General features: G+C 34.5%; 1 pseudogene; it reads left to right on the top strand.

The window, feature by feature from the left end:
* Window positions 1-17,967: 17,967 nt before the first annotated feature.
* LOC147356938 (poly(A) polymerase type 3-like) lies at window positions 17,968-18,632 on the top strand (annotated as a pseudogene).
* The last annotated feature ends 386 nt before the right edge of the window (window positions 18,633-19,018 follow it).

The following is a 19,018-nucleotide window of genomic DNA, read 5'->3' on the forward strand; positions in this document are numbered from 1 at the left end:
GAACTTAAAGTCAATGTATGTAATTCCTCATTGTAAGCAATGGCAGCAGAAACAGCTCAAAAATGTTGGGATTATTTCTTTCATTTAGCTTTCTATTTTTTCCAAATAACTTAAATTTTAACACTCAGTGATTATTATGTAAAGCATTCACCTGCTATAAAATTATTTCTGCAAAATGTGGTGCATTCAGAGCAGTCTAATTTCTATTCATGTCCTCCCCATCCTGTTTCTTCCTGTCCATTATACATAACCATGTTTAATTTTGTTTATTTTCCATTTTTGTAAATCACATATATTTATGTAGATTTTAAAGTTTCTTAAATGTGTACTCTTTGAATATGAAAATTTATAAGTACACAGTTGTAAGTTTACAGAGTAATAATAACAAAATTAAGAACTACACTGCTGCTGCTGCTAAGTCGCTTCAGTCGTGTCCGACTCTGTGCGACCCAATAGACGGCAGCCCGCCAGGCTCCCCCGCCCCTGGGATTCTCCAGGCAAGAACACTGCAGTGGGTTGCCATTTCCTTCTCCAACGCATGAAAGTGAAAGTGAAGTCGCTCAGCCGTGTCCGACTTTTCGCGACCCCATGGACTGCAGCCTACCAGGCTCCTCCGTCCATGGTATTTTCCAGGCAAGAGTGCTGGAGTGGGTTGCCATTGCCTTCTCCAATACATGTTATATTTAAATAATTAGACTCTTTAAACAAATGTGTTAATATTCACAAACCAAATGCAACTCAGACTTTACGAGAACTGGCATTTCATTAAATCAGCTTTATACAAATACAGTATATTTAGCTAATTCATTTTTTGCCAGTATTCTCTTTTGTTGATTTTAGTTATAAAATTTAATCATTGCAGTAATTGTGTTTTGCAACATTCAGTCTGCTCATTTGGCATTTCTTACAATCATAAATAATTTAATACTCCATATTTACATTAAATAATGTGTTTAAAACGATAACATTAAACATGTTTTTTAGTTATATTTATACAGCATTAGACATTTTGGAAAGCATATGGAATATGCAAAAACAGAATACCATTTTTCTTGAATGATATCATGAGTTGTGTTACTTGGCAATTATGTTCCTTGAGATACCTCAAACTTAGCAATTCTAATTCTTTATGGTTGCTGTATTTGCTTGAAGATACATAAATTTTTAATTATTATTCTATTGTAACAAATAATGTTGTGAACATTGCTTTGTTAATTTTAACAAAACTTGAAAAATATTTATATTATTTCAATTGTTTTCATTATAGAAATATCTTTCAGTAAAATACAAATTCCAGAGCCCTCCCACAGTTAATTACCTTTTCTTTGTTCCTTTGGAGCTATAAATGCCTATTTATAAAAGAGGAACAGAACATACTGGCATTTCTCTCTTTCCTTTTTGCTCATCCTCCACTTATATCTCCATTGCATTCACTTGTCTATGTAATTACAACTAAATTCAGTTAACTTAATCATATTTATTTAGTTAAAAAAATAGTTTATCTTAGAAAAACCTTCAAAAACTCATGGACTGGAACTCAGGAAAGGACATTATTTTGTTAATACTTCATGGTGATAACACTAGTTGTCTCTGACTAAAGCACTTGAGATCTTAATGTTCAATTCTTATATGAAATTCAGTGAAGACATTTGATAGCTTTATCATCATCTCTTTTATTATTTCATCATCCTGAGTTTAAATACTTAAGCATTTTCCTAATAAGGATAATTTTGGTAATGAAATGAAATATGTAAGTGTATCTACATTCAATAAGAAAACATAGCCTAAACAAAATAATGCATTAGAAGGATGGTAGTCTACAGAAATGCTTTTTTTTCATACTTCCTTGATTTTTATGCAGGTAAACAAGTTTTGTGTTCTATTAGTTCATTATATTTTTTTAAAGTATTTTAGAATTATACTTAAGAAAGAATGTAAAATCTGATTCATCTTTGTAATCCTATAATCAATCTGTTTTACTGGAGAAAGCTTCCTGATTAGAACTCAGCCAATAGCCAACTTAGAGGTGAGGATTAAAGCATGGGTTCCTATTCTGATGGAAATGAAGGTAAATTTGGACTAAATGGAACACATGACAATATCTAGGAGAGGAAGATGGTACATCTTATGATGCATCATTTCCAGACTGTCTACCAGTGCTTTAGCTAAAGTGTTTCTTGAATTCATCACTTATTTTCCTGCTAAAAATACACACCTCTAGTCTTTCCAGTAACAGTAACAAAATCAAATGTAGACATTTTGAAGAGTGAAAATAAGAAACCAATGTCAAATTGGTCAACATTTATTCACTGAGTATATCACACTTACCTTGCTGAGTGGAGATCCTTCAACGTTTACGACTTGGTGAGGCTGAGAAAGAAGTTCTACTATTACGAATAGCAATGGTGTTAGTATTTTATACAAATAATATAGTAGATTTACTTGCTTAGTAATTTGTTTCTCAATCTTGGACAATAAGATAAGTTAAATGCAAATTTATAAGGTAAATTTGTTGCAGATCTTAAGATCAAGATCACCATTGAAATATTTTTCATTATGGTTCTTTTGCCCATTGTTTTTCAAGTTGTATAATTCTATCAAGTTGGAATAAACATAAAAGTATATCACATAAAAATATGGCAGAGAAATAATTTTCAAATTTTGTATCAAAACTTTAAATATAGTATAGTTTAAAATAAAAGCATTACAGAGTCAACTTTCAATAACAATAGGATGAGGTTTGAGGTTAATTTGGATAACAGAAGCCAAGAGCGATAAAGTTATTCACTTAAAAACACTGAAATGGAGAAACCAGAGTATTTTAAGTTTAGGTCCAGTTTGTGTCTGAAACAAGAAAAGGAATCACTAGGGAATTTTTGGCATAGGTTTGATATTGTAAATTTTCCTCAGGTAATTTCACATCATTCAGTCAGCAATTATCTCCGAGTTCCACATGTAATGACTCTTTTTTCCAAATTAGTATAAACCCTCATGTAGTTCCTAAAATTTAACTATGTTTTAAATACTATATCTGCATGTATTATGTGTTGTATATTTATGCATCTTATATTCTATAAGGCGTAGGTTATATTCAAATAACTTCTGATATCATACAAAAATTTACATATTTTGTCTCCTGTATAGACAATTTTACCCATGACAAAAGAAGTTCTATATTAGCTTATTCAAGAAATATTCTTGATAGATCTTAGCATTTTATTGGTCACAGGGTGAATGGCAAATCCAGAGTATTAACAGAAAAATGTGTTCTCAGGATAAAGATGAATGCCCAATAAACAAAGCCCTTTTTAAGACGTTGTAAAGATTTCAGGTGATGTTTCAAAAATATTTTTAAATAGACAAAAGTTCTTGTAATGCTGTTAAAATCTACTTTGCTAAACAAGAGCGCATTTGCAAATCATAAGGGTTGTTTTGCAGAGAAGCTTCAAAAGAGATCAAAATGGAGAAGGAACTACCTCCAAAGGTTTGTATAAGTGACTTTTGTCGAGTGGAGTCTAAGCAATATATCAGTCAGTTCAGTTCAGTCCCTCAGTCGTGTCCGACTCTTTACGACCCCATGAATCGCAGCACACCAGGCCTCCCTGTCCATCACCAACTCCCAGAGTTCACCCAGACTCATGTCCATCAAGTCAGCGATGCCATCCAGCCATCTCATCCTCTGGCATCCCCTTCTCCTCCTGCCCCCAATCCCTCCCAGCATCAGAGTCTTTTCCAATGAGTCAACTCTTCGCATGAAGTGGCCAAAGTACTGGAGTTTCAGCTTTAGCATCATTCTTTCCAAAGAAATGCTAGGGCTGATCTCCTTCAGAATGGACTGGTTGGATCTCCTTGCAGTCCAAGGGACTCTCAAGAGTCTTCTCCAACACGAAACCCAAAACATTTTTATAAGAAGTTTATCAGCTTGGGCTGAAAAAAAAAAAAAAAAAACATTTTATAAAGTCTTCATGCTTGCAGAAACTAAGATTGTACATTTCAATCCCCCTTTTTTTTCTGGGCTTCATTTATTGATATTATTATACAAAGAAGTACAACTATTTGAGCTCTGGAGAAGGGCACATGCATTTTTCATTTGGGAAGACTGGGGGCTTCCCAAGTGGCACAGTGGTAAAGAATCCATCTGCCAATGCAAGAGATGCAAGAGATGCAGGTTCAGTCCTTGGGTTGGAAAGATCCCCTGGAGTAGGAACTGGCAATCCCCTCCAGTATTCCTGCCTGGAAATTTCCATGGACAGAAGAGCCTGATGCCCTATACTTCATGGAGTGGCAGAGTCCGACTCAACTGAACAGACACACACATAAGTAATTTTGTCAGGAAGGTGTACTTTGATAGTTTTAAAACTTGATATTCTTTGACAATCCTCTGATTATGAGGTAAGATTTACAGCCACTCCGGTTAAATCTGGCCAGCCTTGAGATTCCTTTTACCAACATAGAAGAAGTAATTCTATGAGACTTGTGCAGTGGCTGCCTTGGGCATGGGGAACATTTTCTCTTGGAGCTTTTGGTTAAGTGTCAGAAGTCTGAGCACCCTGACACCATCCTACTGTTTAGTCCTTCCACTCTCCTCACTCAGACACTAGATACATGTGTGCTGAAACTACCACAAAACTGGATGCTGCAGAGCCAATTGTTCTAGCCTCCAACCACATAGACCATGTGTAGCTGTTTCAGTCACCCCAAAGGGAGGCTAGATATCATAAAAAATGTATAATATATAGGCATATTTATTTTACATGCTTTTTGAGTTTCCGAACCAAGAATCTCTGACCATAGTGAAATGGTTGTTTTATATCACTACATTGTTAGATGATTTGTGAGGCAGAATCAGATGACTAGAACAGAAGTATGTGGGAATTTCTGAAGTATTTAATCAGAGGATAGCATGACCTTTTGGTTTCAGAAAAGATCACTCTGGCTGCCTGACAGAGAAATGTTTCAAGATATGATATGTGAAAATGATATCATTAAATAGTTTTCACTGAATTAACTCAAGTTGTATAGGATGACAATTTCTCAAAGTTTTGGCATGGTAAATGGAGAGAAATAAATGTGTTCTGCAGGTAAAGCCATGATCATTTTATTATTTGGTTGCCAAACATATAGAACTGCAAGTTAACCTACATCCATATTCTGTAATTTCATTATGTAGCCAAAACTGGCTATCTGTTGAAATATAGATTCTGATTTAACATGTCTGAGGTGAGGTCTGAGATTCTGCATTTTTAGCAGATTCTCTAGTGATGTTGATGTTGCTCATCTGTGGTTTACATGTTGAGTGGTACATTTCTGAGCTACTGTTGCCATGGATAAGATGTGGTTGTTCTTTCTAGGTTTTGAAATAAGCTAGTGTAGTCACAGATTTGTTACATATAAAAGGGATAGTTGCAATATCTAGAAATAAAAACAGTCTCAAAACACATAGAGTATATTCCAGTAGTCAAATCATACATGCGTTTTTTGAGCAAATCAGAATTTGCTATAATTATAACTGCTTTTTATATCACTCTTATTATATTTAAATTGAAAAATGCCAAAGCCACTGATTGATTAGGTTTAATTATCTCTGTACACCAATGCATACATGTACACACACATACAATACACACAAGCATTTTAATATTGAGCATGTAACAATTTGACTTCATAAGTTTTCAATAATTGTATTTGCCTCAAATATCATGATTCTGTCTCTTTCATATTTTTCACTGATTTTTAGATTATTTTTGCTTCTACTTATTGATATAAAAATAAGTGACCTAAATAAAAGTAAATATAACCAAGAACTTATACTGTACTGTACTATTTGATTGTTTATTCTATATCATAAATTTATAATTTCCAGTGTACAATTCATAGAACTTAACAGATACATAGATTTGCGTAGCTAATGCCATAATCAGAATACAGAACAGTTCCCATCACTACAAGACTCTGTTGTATTGACCTTTTGCAATCACACCTTCTCTCCAAACATAACCACTAGCAACCACTGATACAATTTCCTTCAGTATAGCTTTGTCACTTTGAGAATGTAATATGAAAGGAATCATACAGTATGTCATATTTTAATTCAATGTAATAGTGATTTAATTAATGTTCATTGACTATATAAAATATATATGAATATCATTCTTTTAAAAATTTTAGTAATAATTGTTTTAGGACCATACAGAAAGTTTTTTTTTTTCTATCTTTGGCCAATTTTGTTCACTTTTATTATTTAGATGTGTGTTGATAGTAGATTTTAGGACTATTTTATAAATATGAGATAAAAATCTATCAATATTAGGAAACACAACTGAAGGCCTTAATAATCAAAAGAAAAATATCTAAAATAATTTTAAAAGGCCTTCAGCAGACTCTAGCCCCTATCTATCAGTTTAATAGTTATCAAAGACGACCCAGAGGGATGGTATGGGGAGGGAGGAGGGAGGAGGGTTCAGGATGGGGAACACATGTATACCTGTGGCGGATTCATTTTGATATTTGGCAAAACTAATACAATTATGTAAAGTTTAAAAATAAAATTAAAAAAAAAAAAACTCAACATTCAGAAAACTGAGATCACGGCATCTGGTTCCATCACTTAATGGCAAATGGATAGGGAAACAGTGACAGACTTTATTTATTTGGGTTCCAAAATCACTGCAGATGGTGACTGCAGCCATGAAATTAAAAGACGCTATTCCTTGGGAGAAAAGTTATGACCAACCTAGACAGCATATTAAAAAGCAGAGATTATTTTGCCATCTAGTCAAAGGTTCATCTAGTCAAAACTACGGTTTTTCCAGTAGTCATATATGGATGTGAGAGTTGGACTATAAAGAAAGCTGAGTGCCGAAGAATTGATGCTTTTGAACTGTGATGTTGGAGAAGACTCTTGAGAGTCCCTTGGACTGCAAGGAGATCCAACCAGTCCATCCTAAAGGAAATAAGTCCTAAATATTCATTGGAAGGACTAATGCTGAAGCTGAAACTCCAATACTTTGGCCACCTGATGTGAAGAACTAATTCATTGGAAAAGATCCTGATGCTGGGAATGATTGAAGGCAGGAGGAGAAGGGGACAACAGAGGATGAGATGGTTCAATGTCATCACTGTCTCAATGGACATGAGTTTGAGTAAAATCTAGGAGTTGGTGATCAACAGGGAGGCCTGGCATGCTGCAGTCCATGGGGTAGCAAAGAGTCGTACACAACCGAGTGACTGAACTGAACTGAACTGCGACTCTATTACATCCTATAGTGGGAAGCATTTTATTATGCTTGTGCAAGCCATCAGGGTTATGTTTCAGTCACAGTGACTGATAGGCTAACTTCAAAACAATGGCGTCAGGAACCTTTCTAGTCTTGCTTTGCTATGTGTTTAGGATAGGAAATTTTCTAAATTGTCCTTTGACCTGGTTGAAAATAAAATGTAGTTAAAATCAAAAATGAAAAATAAAACATCCTGAAGATGTTAAAAAAAAAAAAAAGAAAATATTTTGAATACATAACAACCACAATGAAATGTACACTTGCATGGTGATATATTCATCTGATTTTATGTTTATTTGTGTACGGTAGTCATAATTATTTTGAAATTGTTTCCTCAAATTTTTCTGTTTATCCATTCTAAGTTCTGGGACTTTCCCTCAGTATTGGAAATATCAAATAGATGATGCATCCAGGAAGAGAATATCCTAATGACTATTGTTACTATCTTACTGTTGTGCCTTGAAATTCAAATCATTATTTGTTTGTATGAAATAATAATTTTGAAGAGAGGGTGGGGAGATTTGGGAGAATAGCATTGAAACATGTATAATATCATGTATGAAACGAGTCACCAGTCCAGGTTCGATGCACGATACTGGATGCTTGGGGCTGGTGCACTGGGACGACCCAGAGGGAGGGTATGGGGAGGGAGGAGGGAGGAGGGTTCAGGATGGGGAACACAGGTATACCTGTGGCGGATTCATTTCGATGTTTGGCAAAACTAATACAATATTGTAAAGTTTAAAAATAAAATAAAATTAAAAAAATAAAAATAAAAAATGCTAATATTTTAGATATTCTGGCCTAAATGAAATATTATTAAATTCTATTCCTGTATTTTAAAATACTTTTTAAATGTGACTACTAGGAAGTTTTAAATTATCCATATGACTTGCATTATATTTCTATCGGACAGTGCTGTTCTCAGAGTCTAAACCTAAAATTTAAAAATTTTGAAACTGCAGCACACTGTAAATAGAAATCAAGAGGAAGGACTTGTTTTATAGAAAAGATGAGCCTGACTTAGGAAAAAAGAGTTTAACTTAAGGAGTTAAATTAATAAAAATGCAGGTCCAGAAAGTAAAAAAAAACTGTGATGGAAATACAGAATTAGGAAAACATTTCAGAGATGAGCTACTTGAAATTTTAGAAGAGTAAGTGAATCTCACAGGAAAATTTAGAGCCCACAGCCTAGAAAGAGGAGGAAGAAGCAGTAAGTTGATTTTCTTAAAGAAGAAAAAGGGCTGGCATCCTGGCTGGCGTTCCAAGCTGAATCTCTGAAATCATTTCCCACAGAAACATGATACTTATCATAATTTAGGAATATCCTGTGTTGACTACATTTGATAGAAAAAAGGACCTGAATATACTAGAAAATGTTGTTCCCAAGGAAAAGTATATTCCAAATTCAAACAGGTAATACTTTATTTTACCTTGTTATAAACAAACACTCTGCAAGTTAGCTTCTATCATAATAAAGTGCATTCTTTATTCCTCTAATAATATGGAATTTATATATGTATTCAGCCACTGGAAAGACTAACTGAAAAGAGCTGGTTCAAGTTCAAAATGTATATATCCTCTTACTTTTACAAATTTTTATAAAACCACAAAAAATTGTAGCTGTTTAAGCAAAAGGTTATTTTTTTTTTAAGGGTTATTTTTTAACTAAACTCTCAATCTCTTCAAGATAGAGCTATGCAAATATGAGGAGAATCATTTCAAAGTATAAAATACATTTCCATTTCCCTTTCCATTAAGTGATATAATAAAGAGCTATTTGTACCAAACAAAGAACTGTTTGTATTTTAGGACTTCTGATTTATTTGCCAAGAATTTTATTCAATGACTCTATATTGAGTGTAGGCAATATTGAGTCGAGGCAAAAACAAACAAACAAACAAAAAAGAAAGTTAGGCTTTGAAATGATTGCAGAAGGTAATTCTACATATTTAGACTTTCTCTATATTTCTAGTAAACTCAGATTATAGAATTTTCTGACTCACAGAGGAAGAGAAATAAGGATGTATCATAAGAATACCCCTACTGTATGGGTTCATGAGGTCACAAAGAGTCGGTCACAGCTGAGCAACTGAACTGAACTGAACTAAACTATATGGGTGCATAGTAATGGAGGGCATAGTAATGTTGCTGCTGCTAAGTCGCTTCAGCTGTGTCCAACTCTGTGCAACCCCATAGATGGCAGCCCACCAGCCTCCCCCATCCCTGGGATTCTCCAGGCAAGAACACCGGAGTGGGCTGCCATTTCCTTCTTCAATGTATGAAAGTGAAAAGTGAAAGTGAAGTTGCTCAGTCGTGTCCGACTCTTTGCAACCCCACTGCAGCCTACCAGGCTCCTCCGTCCATGGGATTTTCCAGGTGAGAGTACTGGACTGGGGTGCCATCGCCTTCTCCGATAGTAATGTTAGTCAGGCCTAAAGTATAAGAAGGGAGAAGAGCAGATTTTTGGGGCGGTGGAGAGAAAGACTCTACTTCATGTAAAGAGTTAGTCATAATTTGTCAGTTCTTCCCATTTATTTACATCTAAATCTTGATTTTGAAAACACAGTGTTGGTAAAACTGAGCATTGCTTTCAGGTCTTTACTTTAAGGCATGTTATTTTGAATTTATTGGAGAAACAAATCACCAACCAGTGATACAAAGAAGGAACAAGAAATCATTAATGAACAATTATATCAACTGGTGCAGGAAATAAGCAATTAGAACTTTCATCAAGAAAAATCAATACCCACATGTAACTTTTTCCAGCAACAAATTTCAAAGCAATAAAAATAGGGCTAACTTTACTAATGAAAGCTAGATAACCAAAATTGAAATGCTAAATAGAACAAGATAAGGACAATTCCTGGCTATTAAACAATGACTAGAAAATTTAGGTAGAAATATCCAGACTTTAAAATATTCAAAACTGAATTTATTTTTACTGAATCTGTATAAAAGATACTATCAACTGGAGGTTTTATCATTCTTTCACATAATACTTTTCAAATACATTAAATATTAATCCTTAAATTGAGTATTCTTTGATCACTTCAATTGAATTGTACTTTGTAACAAATGACAATACAATTAGGATACATACACAAATGTACACACATACCATTTGGATAGATAATATTATATTGGCGCCTATAGTTTACTACCAACTATAGCCCTTCTGATTCTTGGTTCAAGGTATTTATTCAAAACATAGTAAAAAAAAAAAAATTCATATTATCTCCATTAGCTATCCAATGATCTCATTATGCTTTGCCTTTAAGAATATCTCACAAACATTCTTAATAGGGAGATTAAGAATAATAGAGAGATTAAGAATAAGTCAACAATATATGCATAGTTATCATCAAATGATTATGAAATATTAGGGTGAGAGCCACTTGACAAGACATAAAGCATCTTAATAATGAGGGTCAAAGACTTTTATTCTAGGATAATAGAATTTTAACTTTCATAAAGCAGTGAGCTTTTTTAACTCAAGTAAATCCCACCATTGTTTATTTTACTCCAAGAATTCACTTAGGTAGCTATCATATTTCTCTAATAATTATGACTTAGTGATATATACCGACTCCTATTGACTTACTATTAAAGAATATATTCCTGAGTCTATAAAATAGCTAAACAAATTTACAGTCTTCAAAAAGCTTGAAATCAAGTTAGAAAAACAAAACACTAATAAAGATGAGAAATATACATAATAATCTACTTGTATATGTTATTCAGATAGTTAAAAGCTTTACTCTTTCAGTTCTAGCATTTTAAAAAATTGATTTTTAATTTAATTTCATAATAATTTAATTGCTAATAACTACATTGTAATAAATGCATGTATGACATTTTAAGTCAATCAAATTTGCTTTGCTTTGATCATTTGTTACTATTATTTCTCTTAGCTATTTATATTTGCATTACATTTTCATCATAATTTTCCTTTAAGAGAAGAATGGAAAACTTAGACTCTTTACAAGGCAACATCCATGACATCTGGAATACAACTGAGACAGTTACTAGATTTGTGAAGAAGCAAGAAAATGTACGAAAAATGTGAAATTAAATAAATAAATAGTAATAAATATAGACTCCAAAACAACTTTATGTTGGAGTTTGTAATTAAGGGCTTAGAAAATGCAGTTATAAATATGTCTAAGGATTTAATGTAAATAATAGGCATAATAAGGTAACCAATGAAGATTTTCTACTGATAAAGATATATCTACTGATATAGCTATGGGGAAGTTGGTAAAGAATCTGCCTGCAATGCAGGAGACTGGGGTTCAATTCCTGGGTCAGGAAGATCCCCTGGAGAAGGAAATGGCAACCCACTCCAGTAATCTTGCTTGGAGAATCCTATGGACAGAGGAGCCTGGCAGGCAAGAGTCCTGCACAACTTAGCAACTAAACCACCAACCACCAAAGGTATAAAAAGCCAGATGTAAAATCTAGAATTGAAACACATATAAAAGCATAATAGATTAATTTAAAGTCAGATTAAATAGTACAGAAGATAAGATTAGTTAAAATTTGAAGATAGGTCAAGTGAAACTGCCTAAGAGGAAGCACAGAGGAGAGTGGCGGTGGGAGTTAAAAGGAAAAAAAAAAAGGAGAGAGAAAAATTGGAACATAAAAATTATTAGAATAATTAATTCAGACATTTTTCAAAAGTTTTGAAATAATATTAGCTGATTTATCAACAAAACAACAAACCCAAAGCAAGATAAACAAGAAGAAAACTTTAGGTAAAGAATCCACCTGAAATGCAGGAGACCTCAGTTCCATCCCTGGGTTGGAAGGATAAGATCTCCTGGAGAAGGAAATGGCAACTGACTCCATTGTTCTTGCCTGCGAAATTCCCCGGACAAAGGAGCTTGGCGAGCTATAGTCCACATAGTCGTAAGAGTTGGACACACCTTAGCAATTCACCACCACCAAGGTAAGAAATGCTAATAGAGATATATATTCTTCTAAATAACAAAAGAATTTAAGGAAGGGGAAGGGGTATAGAAGATACAAACTATTAGCTGTGAGATAAGCTGCAAGTATATGTTGTGCATCATGCTGAATAGTCAATATTTTATGATAACTGTTAACAAAGAATAACCTTTAAAAATCATGAACCACTGTGTTGCTCACCTGTAACTTACATAACACTACACTATGACAAAGCCTTTGACTGTGTGGATCACAATAAACTGTGGAAAATTCTGAAAGAGATGGGAATACCAGACCATCTGATCTGCCTCTTGAGAAATTTGTATGCAGGTCAGAAAGCAACAGTTAGAACTGGACATGGAACAACAGACTGGTTCCAAATGGGAAAAGGAGTACGTCAAGGCTGTATATTGTCACCCTGCTTATTTAACTTCTATGCAGAGTACATCATGAGAAACGCTGGGCTGGATGAAGCACAAGCTGGAATAAAGATTGCTGGGAGAAATCTCAATAACCTCAGATATGCAGATGACACAACCCTTATGGCAGAAAGTGAAGAGGAACTTAAAAAGCCTGTTGATGAAAGTGAAAGTGGAGAGTGAAAAAGTTGGCTTAAAGCTCAACATTCAGAAAACGAAGATCATGGCATCTGGTCCCATCACTTCATGGGAAATAGATGGGGAAACAGTGGAAACAGTGTTAGACTTTAGTTTGGGGGGCTCCAAAATCACTGCAGATGGTGACTGCAGCCATGAAATTAAAAGACGCTTACTCCTTGGAAGGAAAGTTATGACCAACCTAGATAGCATATTCAAAAGCAGAGACATTACTTTGCCAACAAAGATTCATCTAGTCAAGGCTATGGTTTTTCCTGTGGTCATGTATGGATGTGAGAGTTGGACTGTGAAGAAGGCTGAGCACCGAAGAATTGGTGCTTTTGAACTGTGGTGTTGGAGAAGACTCATGAGAGTCCCTTGGACTGCAAGGAAATCCAACCAGTCCATTCTGAAGGAGATCAGCCTGGGATTTCTTTGGAAGGAATGATGCTAAAGCTGAAACTCCAGTACTTTGGCCACCTCATGCGAAGAGTTGACTCATTGGAAAAGACTCTGATGCTGGGAGGGATTGGGGGTAGGAGGAGAAGGGGAGGACAGAGGATGAGATGGCTGGATGGCATCACTGACTCGATGGATGTGAGTCTGGGTGAACTCCGGGAGTTGGTGATGGACAGGGAGGCCTGGTGTGCTGTGATTCATGGGGTTGCAAAGAGTCAGACACGCCTGAGCGACTGAACTGAACTGAACTGAACATAACAACTATAATTTTAAAATATTTACTCAGCACTTTTTTATATGCCAAGCAGTGTGTACTTGTTACCGTGTTTCATGTAATTAAAAAAAAAAAAAGGTTAACATATTCACTTCATAACACATTAATCAGTTCAGTTCAGTTTAGTTGCTCAGTCGTGTCCAACTCTTTGTGACCCCATGAATTGCAGCACTCCAGGCCTCCCTGTCCATCACCAACTCCTGCAGTTCACCCAGACTTACGCCCATTGAGTCAGTGATACCATCCAGCCATCTCATGCTCTGTCGTCCCCTTAACTCCAGTACTTTGGCCACCTCATTCGAAGAGTTGACTCATTGGAAAAAAACACATTAATAGAAAGTGCCAATTTATCCAGATGTGCATTAATTTAATACAGAACAAAAATAAATGAAGGAAAAAAAATGTTTCAAATAAAGGTAGACAAAAACAAAATCTCAGATGGAGATTATAGTCTTCTCTCAATAGCTGATTGAAAAATAAACAGAATGGTATCAATTGTTTAGAAAAATCACAATAACAACAAATTTAATTGATATCTGTGCAATATTATACTTCAACAGGGGCTTCCCTGGTAGCTCACCTGGTAAAGAATCCACCTGTGATGTAGGATACCCTGGTTCGATTCCTGGGAGGAGAAGATCCCCTGGAAAGAGATAGTGAAAAACAAATATACGTAAATTAAACAGCTCATATCCATTGTTAATAAAAATATATATTAAGATATTATTTTTTAGCAAATGGTACTAAAAAACAGTGTCACAAATTGTTGGATAGTGTTAAAAGGGTGTTAAGGCAAATTTATAATTCTAAATACTTAAAGAAAATTATTAAATTGTCTATATTCCCCTTAAGAAGGCAGAAAACAAAGACCAAATTAAACTCAAATTATTTAGAAGATCATACATAATAAAGATAAAAGAGGAAACCAATTAGTAGAAAAGAGGAGCCACAGAAAAAATCAAAGAAACAAATTTTATTATTTGAAAATAAGTATGTGGAAATAAAATCCTAGCTAAACTGCTGGATCATAGGAAAATCAAGGGAATTCCAAAAATACAACTACTTCTGTGTCATTGACTACACTAAAGCCTTTGACTATGTGAATCTCAACAAAATGTGGAAAATTCTTCAAGAAATGGGAATACCAGACCACCTAAACTGCCCCCTGAGAAACTTGTTTGTAGGTCATGAAACAACAGTTAGAACCGGAGAGGGAACAACTGACTGGTTCCAGATTGGGAAAGGATTACATCAAGGCTGTATATTGTCACCCTCTTTATTTAACTTATATGCAGAGTACACCACACAAAATGTGGAGCTGGATGAAGCACAAGCTGGAATCAAGATTGCCAGAAGAAATATCAAGAACCTCAGATACACAGATGATCTCAAACGAATGGCAGAAAGCAAAGAGGAACTAAAAGCCTCATGATGAAGGTCAAAGAGGAGAGTGAAAAAGCTGGCTTAAAACTCAACATTCAAAAAAACTAAGATCATGGCATCCAGTCCCATGACTTCATGGCAAATAGATGGGGAAACAATGGAAACAGTGGCAGACATCACTTTGCCAACAAAGGTCTGAACAGTCATAGCTGTGGTTTTTTTCTGGAGTCACGTATGGAGGGGAGAGTTAGACCATAAAGGCTGAGCGCCGAAGAATTGATGCTTTGCAATTGTTTTTCTGAAGAAGACTCTTGAGAGTCCCTTGGACCACAAGATCAAACCAATCAATCCTAAATGAAATCAACCCTGAATATTCATTGGAAGGACTGAAACTGAAGCTCCAATACTTTGGCCACCTGATGCAAAGAGTGGACTCATTGTGAAAGACCCTGATGTTGGGAAAGATTGAGGGCAGGAGCAGAAGGGGGCGACAGAGAATGAGATGGTTGAATGACTCAATGGACATGAGTTTGAGCAAACTCAGGGAGATATGAAGGACAGGGAAGCCTGGTGTGAGGCAGTTCACCTGCAGTTCATGGGGTCGCAAATAGACACAACTTAGCAACTGAACAACAACAGCGAGACTACTCAAAGAAAAGAGTGGGGAAATATAAATTTCCAGTATCAGATATGAAAGATAAGATATCCTGCATATCACACAATAAAATAAATATCAGAGACTTTCATTAAATGTTGCATGACAATAAACTGAGCATCTTAAACAAAAAGGAATAATTCCTTTAAAGAGAAAAATGACCAAATATTTCTCAGGAATAATATAAAATCTGAATAGTTCTATAGCTACAAAAAGAAAAAGAAACAACAGACTGTCACTATAGAAAACTGTCTCCAAGAGTATCATAAGTATATGCTTCTCTCACAGAATCTTTAGACAATAGAGGGTAAAAAAAACAGTTTTATATTAATTTTACAAAGTGAACAAATCATGAAAGTGAAAATCTTAGTAATATTACTGAAAAGAGAAAATTACACTATATTTTATGAAATTATAATTCAAATTCTAAACAGTTATCAAATTCTCTCCAGCAGTTCATAAAAAAAGAATGAAAAGATAGCTACAAATGTTGAGGAGTATGTGAAGAAAGGAGAATGCTCAGGCATTGCTGGTGATAACATAAAATAATGCACTTTGGAAAACATTTTAGAAATTTCTTAGAATATTAAGCATATATATACATATGTTTGAATATATATATTGAATTTATGACCCAGCAATTCAACCCCACTAGTGGTTGTCTGTTCAAGAGAAATGGTATATATTTCCATATAGAAACTTACAGGTAGGTGGTTTTTGCAAGATTATTCATCATATTAATAATAAAAATTGGAAACCATGTAAATGATTTTCACCTAGTGACTGGATGGACAAAATATGGTATATCCATAGAATGGAATAGTACAGATCAATAAAAAGGAATTACTACAGATACATGATATGATGTGGCTGAACCTCAAAATATTATGCTCAGTTCAAAATAACATAGTCTGACATAAGTGACTGTATATTGGATTGCTTTTTATATGAAATGTTAAGGAAATGCAAATCTATAGAGCAGATTAGTAATTGTCTGAGAATGGGTAGAGGTTTAACAGAAAATAGGTAGGAAGAATCCTATTAAAATGATGAAATGTTTTAAAATTTATTGTAATTATTGCATAACTTGATAAACTTACTGAAATGTCATTGATTTGTACACATAAAATGGATAACGTATATATGTGAGCTATGCTTCAATAAATTAATTTTTACAAAAGAAGAAAAGGTTTGTCTCATATTAAAAAGTCAATGAATATAATTCACTATATTAACAGAATGAAGAAAATAATACATCTCAATATTTGAATAAAAAGTCTTTAACAGAATTCAGCACACATTTAAGATAAAAAATAAAAATTAGATGTGAATCTCTCAATCGGATAATTAATAACTAAGGAAAGAAGCCTCACATAAGATAGTTTTTAATTTTCAGGGTCTCTGTATTTTCAACTTAAACCTGAGAATGAGATACTATTTCTTCAGACTGGAGACTTTATATAATGAAAAAATAATTTGATAACAATTTGAAAGTAAAAGTATTTATATTTGCAGTGATAGGATAATATAAAATTCTGTTATAATTTTAAAAAAGAACCTACAATACCCAAACTATTGTATTAAAGTTTTTGCATACAAGGTCAATATATAATCTAATTTATTTTTGTATAACTACAATTTTTGTTTTACAGTAATTATAAAGTAGCATTTCCAATTTAAAGCAAAATAAGGAAATAGAATATTTGGGTTTAAATTGAAATTTGTCAAAAGTTGTATAAATTCTTTATTTAAAACTTCTCAAAAATGGAAAAAAGGAAAGAAAAAAAAAAGACAAATGAAAAGATGAATAAACCTTCATAAATAAGAAGACTCAAACTGGTAAGATGTCCTTTCTTTCCAAAATATTTGCCTCCAAATTCTAGCAGTCTTTTGGCAGAAATTGACAAGATACACTTTAATGTGTATCTTTTATTTAGGCAGTTGGACTCAGGGCAGAGGCAGGACTCCTCCTTCCCTCTATCTCAGGTCCTTGGTGACAACTGTTGTCCTAGGAAAGTGACTACGTCGTCCCTGTGCAGAAGGTGATGTTCTTTCTATTAACAACTCAGGGATCACAACAAATGCAGCAACCACACAAGCATTATAGCATCCTATGCTATCTGTTTAAGGGAGGGGAAGTCACTCAGTCGTGTCTAACTCTTTGCGACCCCATGGACTGTAGCCCATCAGGCTCCTCCGTCCATGGGATTTTCCAGATGAGAGTACTGGAGTGGGTTGCCATTTCCTTCTCCAGGGGATCTTCCCCACCCAGGAATCGAACCTGGGTCTCCTGTATCGTAGGCAGACACTTTACCGTCTGAGCCATGCTATCTGTTTAGCAGATCCAAAAGGAGACTGACTTAAAACAAACTAATTGAAATTCCGAAGCCCTTTGTGATTTCTGAAGAGTAAGAGGAACTGCAATGCAAGACTCTAACATTGGGAAATTTAGCCTAATGAAAGAGTGGATACAAGAAATTGGCGAAAGCAAGAATCTTCCACAGTCTGTAACTGAAAATGTTGAAGGAAAAATGTTTATGCTTGGATCTTGCCAATTAGGAATGCCTACAAAAGGTGCCAATACTGATGTGTGTTGCACCAAGATATATTGGTTGAAGTGAGTTTTTCACCTCATTCTATAAATTGAATTTACAGGAAAAAGTGAAAGATTTAGGAGCTGTTGAAGCATTTGTGCCAGTTATCAAACTGTGTTTTGATGGCTTAGGGATTGATTTTTTTTTTTTTTTTGCAAGATTAATACTGCAGACTATTCCAGAATATTTGGACCTAGGAGAGATAGTATGCTTAAAAAGTATTAATAGATAGAATATGTGTAAGGAGTCTAAATGGTTCCAGGGGAACCAATGAAATTTCACATCTGTTTCTAATTATTGACAACTTCAGGTTAACAGAGGGCCAAACTTCACACATCTATTCCAATATATTAGGTTTCCTTGATGCTATATCCTGGACTAAAAGTAAGTAACAGAGCTTGCCAACTTTATCCAGATATAATATCATCAACTTTTGTATATTGATTCCTCAGGGTTTTCTAAATGGAATGTGTTTAGATTATATTAAAATTGATTTTAAAATAAATGACAATAAATTATCTCACTTTAAAAAATATGGATAGCCAAGTGATCATTAAAAAGAAAAACCAATTAAAAAGACATACACTAATTTGCTTTGAGTTATGGGAGATTGAAGGCAAGAGGAGAAGGGGACAACAGAGGATGAGATGGTTGGATGGCATCACTGACTCAATGGACATGAGTTTGAGTAAACTCCAGGAGTTGGTGATGGACAGGGAGGCCTGGAGTACTGCAGTCCACGGGGTCGCAAAGAGTGGGACACGACTGAAAGACTGAATGGAACTGACTCTATTTCCACATTAACCAAAAGAATGTGGCGTGGACCTGAG

The sequence above is a fragment of the Bos grunniens genome, chromosome 16, assembly GCF_055505025.1.
Source record: "Bos grunniens cultivar Pamir isolate PY7600 chromosome 16, Bosgru_T2T1.0, whole genome shotgun sequence".
Taxonomy (NCBI): Eukaryota; Metazoa; Chordata; class Mammalia; order Artiodactyla; family Bovidae; genus Bos; species Bos grunniens.